The sequence below is a fragment of the Schistocerca gregaria genome, chromosome 10 (genome assembly GCF_023897955.1).
Source record: "Schistocerca gregaria isolate iqSchGreg1 chromosome 10, iqSchGreg1.2, whole genome shotgun sequence".
In the NCBI taxonomy this organism is placed as follows: domain Eukaryota; kingdom Metazoa; phylum Arthropoda; class Insecta; order Orthoptera; family Acrididae; genus Schistocerca; species Schistocerca gregaria.
In genome coordinates this window covers 59854567-59864575 of record NC_064929.1, presented here as the reverse complement: position 1 = coordinate 59864575, position 10009 = coordinate 59854567, and positions in this window count along the sequence as shown.

The following is a 10009-nucleotide window of genomic DNA, read 5'->3' as shown; positions in this document are numbered from 1 at the left end:
TGCTCCCTTCACCTCTACAAACCAACCAACCATCGTGTCCGTGCGCATCAGAGTCGCAAAGAATGGGGAATAGCGCAGTTTGGTCGTGCATGTGGCGTAGCTCAGTTGGTAGAGCGTTCGCTTCGCATGTGAAAAGTGCAGGGTTCAAGCCGCGGCGCCTCCATTTTTTGTGGTCAGTGCATGGTAAGTGTTGGTCGCGGCGAACCTAAAGGCACGCAAGATGTTGCAAAGCCAGCGTCACAGACTGATGTGATGTATACTGACGTAAGGAGAGCAAGATGTAAGTGTGGGGACCGGCTGTTATCGAGGTGTCATCGAGTGCAGATCTGTCTTAGGTATCACGGCTTAACCTCATTGAAGTCTAGAGGGTGGACAACACGTTCGTCTTACTCAGAGCGGTGTCCGAACTCTATTTTCAACGTTATACGTTCCACTTTCATTGTGGCCAACTACGATACGATACAGAATGCACGAAACCTGAAAGACACCCTAACAGATACATAGAGAGTAGTGTTTGTCTGCTGAATAATGGGAGTGCAAGGGTCTGTGTCGTCTATATGGCTGTATGTAGGACCATTAGTCTTCGGGGCGGAAGACGGAGCTCAGATGGTAGAGCGCTCGCTTAGTATGCGAGAGGTACCGGGATCAATACCCAGTGCCTCCAGAATTTTTAACACACCTACTTGCGCACCTTGCCATGCAAGTGGAATAATTCACAGCCAGCAGATGTGTGTAGGAAGATACAAGCGAATGATTAGCATCCACAATTGGCAAGCGTGCTGTTATTAGTGCGCGGGAAGCACCCTCCTCCCACGCCTACACTTAATTTAGAAACCGTACAAGTGTTCCCGTAAGATTCTCAAGCCTATGTCGGAGAGATCTGCCTTGCGCCGAGTTCACGTAAATCCCACTGCACATTCCTATTCTTTGCGTGCAGTCGGCTGCTACTGGTGTTGCTAGTTGTGACTGCTGATAACAGATGCCGTAGCAATCAATTCATGGAGTGAGTTGTATGTTTTGCGACAGTCTGTCTCTGACAAGCAAGCACAGGTGACATAGGTGCGAACACAGGAAGCTAGCAGACCCTCGCTGCCTGCAGACACCGAGCAGCCACACTAGGAGGGCGGCCTAAGCCGTAGGCGAAATGTGCTCATTCGCTTTGGCACGACGTCGAACTATAAATAATGCTGTCACTAGCGTGAGCGTCGTGGAAAGTCGGAAAAGTCGGCTGCGTGGGTGAGTGCCAAGTTTGGGGAGCGTTTTGTAGTATGCGCAGTGCAATGGAGACGCGGAAACTTGTTGTGGCCCAGTGTGTTGCAGTTGGACGACAAGATTGGTACACAGTAGTAAAGAGCGAGGCACTGAGTTGGCATGAATAATGGAGTGCACAATGGGGCTCGAGATGTGTTTGTTACCTCAGGTGCTGTATGATTGTCGACAAGGAGTGAAAACGGAGCAATTTGTGACGGCTCTTTTAATTTAAGACGTTAAAAACAGACGGAATTTGCATTTGTTATACCAGAGCATCGAAACTACTTGAAACTTTTGTGTATATGAACGTGTCCGCGCCTTTGTACTCTGCTCCCTTCACCGCTACAAACCAACCAACCATCGTGTCCGTGCGCATCAGAGTCGCAAAAAATGGGGAATAGCGCACTTTGGTCGTGCATGTGGCGTAGCTCAGTTGGTAGAGCGTTCGCTTCGCATGTGAAAAGTGCAGGGTTCAAGCCGCGGCGCCTCCATTTTTTGTGGTCAGTGCATGGTAAGTGTTGGTCGCGGCGAACCTATAGGCACGCAAGATGTTGCAAAGCCAGCGTCACAGACTGATGTGATCTATACTGACGTAAGGAGAGCAAGATGTAAGTGTGGGGACCGGCTGTTATCGAGGTGTCATCGAGTGCAGATCTCTCTTAGGTATCACGGCTTAACCTCATTGAAGTCTAGAGGGTGGACAACACGTTCGTCTTACTCAGAGCGGTGTCCGAACTCTATTTTCAACGTTATACGTTCCACTTTCATTGTGGCCAACTACGATACGATACAGAATGCACGAAACCTGAAAGACACCCTAACAGATACATAGAGAGTAGTGTTTGTCTGCTGAATAATGGGAGTGCAAGGGTCTGTGTCGTCTATATGGCTGTATGTAGGACCATTAGTCTTCGGGGCGGCGGGCGTAGCTCAGATGGTAGAGCGCTCGCTTAGTATGCGTGAGGTACCGGGATCAATACCCAGTGCCTCCAGAATTTTTAACACACCTACTTGCGCACCTTGCCATGCAAGTGGAATAATTCACAGCCAGCAGATGTGTGTAGGAAGATACAAGCGAATGATTAGCATCCACAATTGGCAAGCGTGCTGTTATTAGTGCGCGGGAAGCACCCTCCTCCCACGCCTACACTTAATTTAGAAACAGTACAAGTGTTCCCGTAAGATTCTCAAGCCTATGTCGGAGACATCTGCCTTGCGCCGAGTTCACGTAAATCCCACTGCACATTCCTATTCTTTGCGTGCAGTCGGCTGCTACTGGTGTTGCTAGTTGTGACTGCTGATAACAGATGCCGTAGCAATCAATTCATGGAGTGAGTTGTATGTTTTGCGACAGTCTGTCTCTGACAAGCAAGCACAGGTGACATAGGTGCGAACACTGGAAGCTAGCAGACCCTCGCTGCCTGCAGACACCGAGCAGCCACACTAGGAGGGCGGCCTAAGCCGTAGGCGAAATGTGCTCATTCGCTTTGGCGCGACGTCGAACTATAAATAATGCTGTCACTAGCGTGAACGTTGCGTGAGCGTCGTGGAAAGTCGGAAAAGTCGGCTGCGTGGGTGAGTGCCAAGTTTGGGGAGCGTTTTGTATTATGCGCAGTGCAATGGAGACGCGGAAACTTGTTGTGGCCCAGTGTGTTGCAGTTGGACGACAAGATTGGTACACAGTAGTAAAGAGCGAGGCACTGAGTTGGCATGAATAATGGAGTGCACAATGGGGCTCGAGATGTGTTTGTTACCTCAGGTGCTGTATGATTGTCGACAAGGAGTGAAAACGGAGCAATTTGTGACGGCTCTTTTAATTTAAGACGTTAAAAACAGACGGAATTTGCATTTGTAATACCAGAGCATCGAAACTACTTCAAACTTTTGTGTATATGAACGTGTCCGCGCCTTTGTACTCTGCTCCCTTCACCGCTACAAACCAACCAACCATCGTGTCCGTGCGCATCAGAGTCGCAAAGAATGGGGAATAGCGCAGTTTGGTCGTGCATGTGGCGTAGCTCAGTTGGTAGAGCGTTCGCTTCGCATGTGAAAAGTGCAGGGTTCAAGCCGCGGCGCCTCCAATTTTTGTGGTCAGTGCATGGTAAGTGTTGGTCGCGGCGAACCTAAAGGCACGCAAGATGTTGCAAAGCCAGCGTCACAGACTGATGTGATGTATACTGACGTAAGGAGAGCAAGATGTAAGTGTGGGGACCGGCTGTTATCGAGGTGTCATCGAGTGCAGATCTGTCTTAGGTATCACGGCTTAACCTCATTGAAGTCTAGAGGGTGGACAACACGTTCGTCTTACTCTGAGCCGTGTCCGAACTCTATTTTCAACGTTATACGTTCCACTTTCATTGTGGCCAACTACGATTCGATACACAATGCACGAAACCTGAAATACACCCTAACGGATACATAGAGAGTAGTGTTTGTCTGCTGAATAATAGGAGTGCAAGGGTCTGTGTCGTCTATATGGCTGTATGTAGGACCATTAGTCTTCGGGGCGGCGGGCGTAGCTCAGATGGTAGAGCGCTCGCTTAGTATGCGAGGGGTACCTTGATCAATACCCAGTGCCTCCAGAATTTTTAACACACCTACTTGCGCACCTTGCCGTGCAAGTGGAATAATTCACAGCCAGCAGATGTGTGTAGGAAGATACAAGCGAATGATTAGCATCCACAATTGGCAAGCGTGCTGTTATTAGTGCGCGGGAAGCACCCTCCTCCCACGCCTACACTTAATTTAGAAACAGTACAAGTGTTCCCGTAAGATTCTCAAGCCTATGTCGGAGAGATCTGCCTTGCGCCGAGTTCACGTAAATCCCACTGCACATTCCTATTCTTTGCGTGCAGTCGGCTGCTACTGGTGTTGCTAGTTGTGACTGCTGATAACAGATGCCGTAGCAATCAATTCATGGAGTGAGTTGTATGTTTTGCGACAGTCTGTCTCTGACAAGCAAGCACAGGTGACATAGGTGCGAACACAGGAAGCTAGCAGACCCTCGATGCCTGCAGACACCGAGCAGCCACACTAGGAGGGCGGCCTAAGCCGTAGGCGAAATGTGCTCATTCGCTTTGGCGCGACGTCGAACTATAAATAATGCTGTCACTAGCGTGAACGTTGCGTGAGCGTCGTGGAAAGTCGGAAAAGTCGGCTGCGTGGGTGAGTGCCAAGTTTGGGGAGCGTTTTGTAGTATGCGCAGTGCAATGGAGACGCGGAAACTTGTTGTGGCCCAGTGTGTTGCAGTTGGACGACAAGATTGGTACACAGTAGTAAAGAGCGAGGCACTGAGTTGGCATGAACAATGGAGTGCACAATGGGGCTCGAGATGTGTTTGTTACCTCAGGTGCTGTATGATTGTCGACAAGGAGTGAAAACGGAGCAATTTGTGACGGCTCTTTCAATTTAAGACGTTAAAAACAGACGGAATTTGCAGTTGTAATACCACAGCATCGAAACTACTTGGAACTTTTGTGTATATGAACGTGTCCGCGCCTTTGTACTCTGCTCCCTTCACCGCTACAAACCAACCAACCATCGTGTCCGTGCGCATTAGAGTCGCAAAGAATGGGGAATAGCGGAGTTTGGTTGTGCATGTGGCGTAGCTCTGTTGGTAGAGCGTTCGCTTGGCATGTGAAAGGTCCAGGGTTGAAGCCGCGGCGCCTCCATTTTTTGTGGTCAGCGCATGGTAAGTGTTGGTTGCGGCGAACCTAAAGGCACGCAAGATGTTGCAAAGCCAGCGTCACAGACTGATATGATGTATACTGACGTAAGAAGAGCAAGTTGTACGTGTGCGGACGGGCTGTTATCGAGGTGTCATCGAGTGCAGATCTGTCTTAGGTATCACGGCTTAACCTCATTGAAGTCTAGAGGGTGGACAACACGTTCGTCTTACTCAGAGCGGTGTCCGAACTCTATTTTCGACGTTATAAGTGCCACTTTCATTGTGGCCAACTACGATTCGATACAGAATGCACGAAACCTGAAAGACACCCTAACGGATACATAGAGAGTAGTGTTTGTCTGCTGAATAATGGGAGTGCAAGGGCCTGTGTCGTCTATATGGCTGTATGTAGCACCATTAGTCTCCGGGGGCGGCGGGCGTAGCTCAGATGGTAGAGCGCTCGCTTAGTATGCGAGAGGTACTGGGATCAGAACCCAGTGCCTCGAGAATCTTTAGCACACCTACATGCGCTCCTTGCCATGCAAGTGGAATAATTCACAGCCAGCAGATGTGTCTAGGAAGATACAAGCGAATGATTCGCATCCACAATTGGCAAGCGTGCTGTTATTAGTGCGCGGGAAGCACCCTCCTCCCACTCCTACACTTCATTTAGAAACAGTACAAGTGTTCCCGTAAGATTCTCAAGCCTATGTCGGAAAGATCTGCCTTGCGCCGAGTTCACGTAAATCCCACTGCACATTCCTATTCTTTGCGTGCAGTCGGCTGCTACTTGTGTTGCTAGTTGTGACTGCTGATAACAGATGCCGTAGCAATCAATTCATGGAGTGAGTTGTATGTTTTGCGATAGTCTGTCTCTGACAAGCAAGCACAGGTGACAAGGGTGCGAACACAGGAAGCTTGCAGACCCTCGCTGCCTGCAGACACCGAGCAGGCACACTAGGAGGGCGGCCTAAGCCGTAGGCGAAATGTGCTCATTCGCTTTGGCGCGTCGTCGAACTATAAAGAATGCTGTCACTAGCGTGAGCGTCGTGGAAAGTCGGAAAAGTCGGCTGCGTGGGTGAGTGCCAAGTTTGGTGAGCGTTTCGTAGTATGCGCAGTGCAATGGAGATGCGGAAACTTGTTGTGGCCCAGTGTTTTGCAGTTGGACGACAAGATTGGTACACAGTGGTAACGAGCGAGGCACTGAGTTGGCATGAATAATGGAGTGCACAATGGGGCTGGAGTTGTGTTTGTTACCTCAGGTGCTGTATGATTGTCGACAAGGAGTGAAAACGGAGCAATTTATGACGGCTCTTTCAATTTAAGACGTTAAAAAAAGACGGATTTTGCATTTGTAATACCAGAGCATCGAAACTACTTGGAACTTTTGTGTATATGAACGTGTCCGCGCCTTTGTACTCTGCTCCCTTCACCGCTACAAACCAACCAACCATCGTATCCGTGCGCATCAGAGTCGCAAAGAATGGGGAATAGCTCAGTTTGGTTGTGCATGGGGCGTAGCTCAGTTGGTAGAGCGTTCGCTTCGCATGCGAAAGGTGCAGGGTTCAAGCCGCGGCGCCTCCTTTTTTTGTTGTCAGTGCATGGTAAGTGTTGGTCGCGGCGAACCTAAAGGCAGGCAAGATGTTGCAAAGCCAGCGTCACAGACTGATATGATGTATACTGACGTAAGAAGAGCAAGATGTACGTGTGGGGACCGGTTGTTATCGAGGTGTCATCGAGTGCAGATCTGTCTTAGGTATCACGGCTTAACCTCATTGAAGTCTAGAGGGTGGACAACACGTTCGTCTTACTCAGAGCGGTGTCCGAACTCTATTTTCGACGTTATTAGTGCCACTTTCATTGTGGCCAACTACGATTCGATACAGAATGCACGAAACCTGAAAGACACCCTAACGGATACATAGAGAGTAGTGTTTGTCTGCTGAATAATGGGAGTGCAAGGGTCTGTGTCGTCTATATGGCTGTATGTAGCACCATTAGTCTCCGGGGGGGCGGCGGTAGCTCACATGGTAGAGCGCTCGCTTAGTATGCGAGAGGTACTGGGATCAAAACCCAGTGCCTCCAGTATTTTTAACACACCTACATGCGCACCTTGCCATGCAAGTGGAATAATTCACAGCCAGCAGATGTGTCTAGGAAGATACAAGCGAATGATTAGCATCCACAATTGGCAAGCGTGCTGTTATTAGTGCGCGGGAAGCACCCTCCTCCCACGCCTACACTTAATTTAGAAACAGTACACGTGTTCTCGTAAGATTCTCAAGCCTATGTCGGAAAGATCTGCTTTGCGCCGAGTTCACGTAAATCCCACTGCACATTCCTATTCTTTGCGTGCAGTCGGCTGCTACTTGTGTTGCTAGTTGTGACTGCTGATAACAGATGCCGTAGCAATCAATTCATGGAGTGAGTTGTATGTTTTGCGATAGTCTGTCTCTGACAAGCAAGCACAGGTGACATAGGTGCGAACAAAGGAAGCTTGCAGACCCTCGCTGCCTGCAGACACAGAGCAGGCACACTAGGAGGATGTCCTAAGCCGTAGGCGAAATGTGCTCATTCGCTTGGGCGCGACGTCGAACTATAAATAATGCTGTCACTAGCGTGAGCGTCGTGGAAAGTCGGAAAAGTCGGCTGCGTGGGTGAGTGCCAAGTTTGGTGAGCGTTTCGTAGTATGCGCAGTGCAATGGAGACGCGGAAACTTGTTGTGGCCCAGTGTTTTGCAGTTGGACGACAAGATTGGTACACAGTAGTAAAGAGCGAGGCACTGAGTTGGCATGAATAATGGAGTGCACAATGGGGCTCGAGATGTGTTTGTTACCTCAGGTGCTGTATGATTGTCGACAAGGAGTGAAAACGGAGCAATTTGTGACGGCTCTTTCAATTTAAGACGTTAAAAACAGACGGAATTTGCAGTTGTAATACCACAGCATCGAAACTACTTGGAACTTTTGTGTATATGAACGTGTCCGCGCCTTTGTACTCTGCTCCCTTCACCGCTACAAACCAACCAACCATCGTGTCCGTGCGCATTAGAGTCGCAAAGAATGGGGAATAGCGGAGTTTGGTTGTGCATGTGGCGTAGCTCTGTTGGTAGAGCGTTCGCTTGGCATGTGAAAGGTACAGGGTTGAAGCCGCGGCGCCTCCATTTTTTGTTGTCAGTGCATGGTAAGTGTTGGTTGCGGCGAACCTAAAGGCACGCAAGATGTTGCAAAGCCAGCGTCACAGACTGATATGATGTATACTGACGTAAGAAGAGCAAGATGTACGTGTGGGGACGGGCTGTTATCGAGGTGTCATCGAGTGCAGATCTGTCTTAGGTATCACGGCTTAACCTCATTGAAGTCTAGAGGGTGGACAACACGTTCGTCTTACTCAGAGCGGTGTCCGAACTCTATTTTCTACGTTATACGTGCCACTTTCATTGTGGCCAACTACGATTCGATACAGAATGCACGAAACCTGAAAGACACCCTAACGGATACATAGAGAGTAGTGTTTGTCTGCTGAATAATGGGAGTGCAAGGGCCTGTGTCGTCTATATGGCTGTATGTAGCACCATTAGTCTCCGGGGGCGGCGGGCGTAGCTCAGATGGTAGAGCGCTCGCTTAGTATGCGAGAGGTACTGGGATCAGAACCCAGTGCCTCGAGAATCTTTAGCACACCTACATGCGCTCCTTGCCATGCAAGTGGAATAATTCACAGCCAGCAGATGTGTCTAGGAAGATACAAGCGAATGATTCGCATCCACAATTGGCAAGCGTGCTGTTATTAGTGCGCGGGAAGCACCCTCCTCCCACTCCTACACTTCATTTAGAAACAGTACAAGTGTTCCCGTAAGATTCTCAAGCCTATGTCGGAAAGATCTGCCTTGCGCCGAGTTCACGTAAATCCCACTGCACATTCCTATTCTTTGCGTGCAGTCGGCTGCTACTTGTGTTGCTAGTTGTGACTGCTGATAACAGATGCCGTAGCAATCAATTCATGGAGTGAGTTGTATGTTTTGCGATAGTCTGTCTCTGACAAGCAAGCACAGGTGACATAGGTGCGAACAAAGGAAGCTTGCAGACCCTCGCTGCCTGCAGACACAGAGCAGGCACACTAGGAGGATGTCCTAAGCCGTAGGCGAAATGTGCTCATTCGCTTGGGCGCGACGTCGAACTATAAATAATGCTGTCACTAGCGTGAGCGTCGTGGAAAGTCGGAAAAGTCGGCTGCGTGGGTGAGTGCCAAGTTTGGTGAGCGTTTCGTAGTATGCGCAGTGCAATGGAGACGCGGAAACTTGTTGTGGCCCAGTGTTTTGCAGTTGGACGACAAGATTGGTACACAGTAGTAAAGAGCGAGGCACTGAGTTGGCATGAATAATGGAGTGCACAATGGGGCTCGAGATGTGTTTGTTACCTCAGGTGCTGTATGATTGTCGACAAGGAGTGAAAACGGAGCAATTTGTGACGGCTCTTTCAATTTAAGACGTTAAAAACAGACGGAATTTGCAGTTGTAATACCACAGCATCGAAACTACTTGGAACTTTTGTGTATATGAACGTGTCCGCGCCTTTGTACTCTGCTCCCTTCACCGCTACAAACCAACCAACCATCGTGTCCGTGCGCATTAGAGTCGCAAAGAATGGGGAATAGCGGAGTTTGGTTGTGCATGTGGCGTAGCTCTGTTGGTAGAGCGTTCGCTTGGCATGTGAAAGGTACAGGGTTGAAGCCGCGGCGCCTCCATTTTTTGTTGTCAGTGCATGGTAAGTGTTGGTTGCGGCGAACCTAAAGGCACGCAAGATGTTGCAAAGCCAGCGTCACAGACTGATATGATGTATACTGACGTAAGAAGAGCAAGATGTACGTGTGGGGACCGGTTGTTATCGAGGTGTCATCGAGTGCAGATCTGTCTTAGGTATCACGGCTTAACCTCATTGAAGTCTAGAGGGTGGACAACACGTTCGTCTTACTCAGAGCGGTGTCCGAACTCTATTTTCGACGTTATTAGTGCCACTTTCATTGTGGCCAACTACGATTCGATACAGAATGCACGAAACCTGAAAGACACCCTAACGGATACATAGAGAGTAG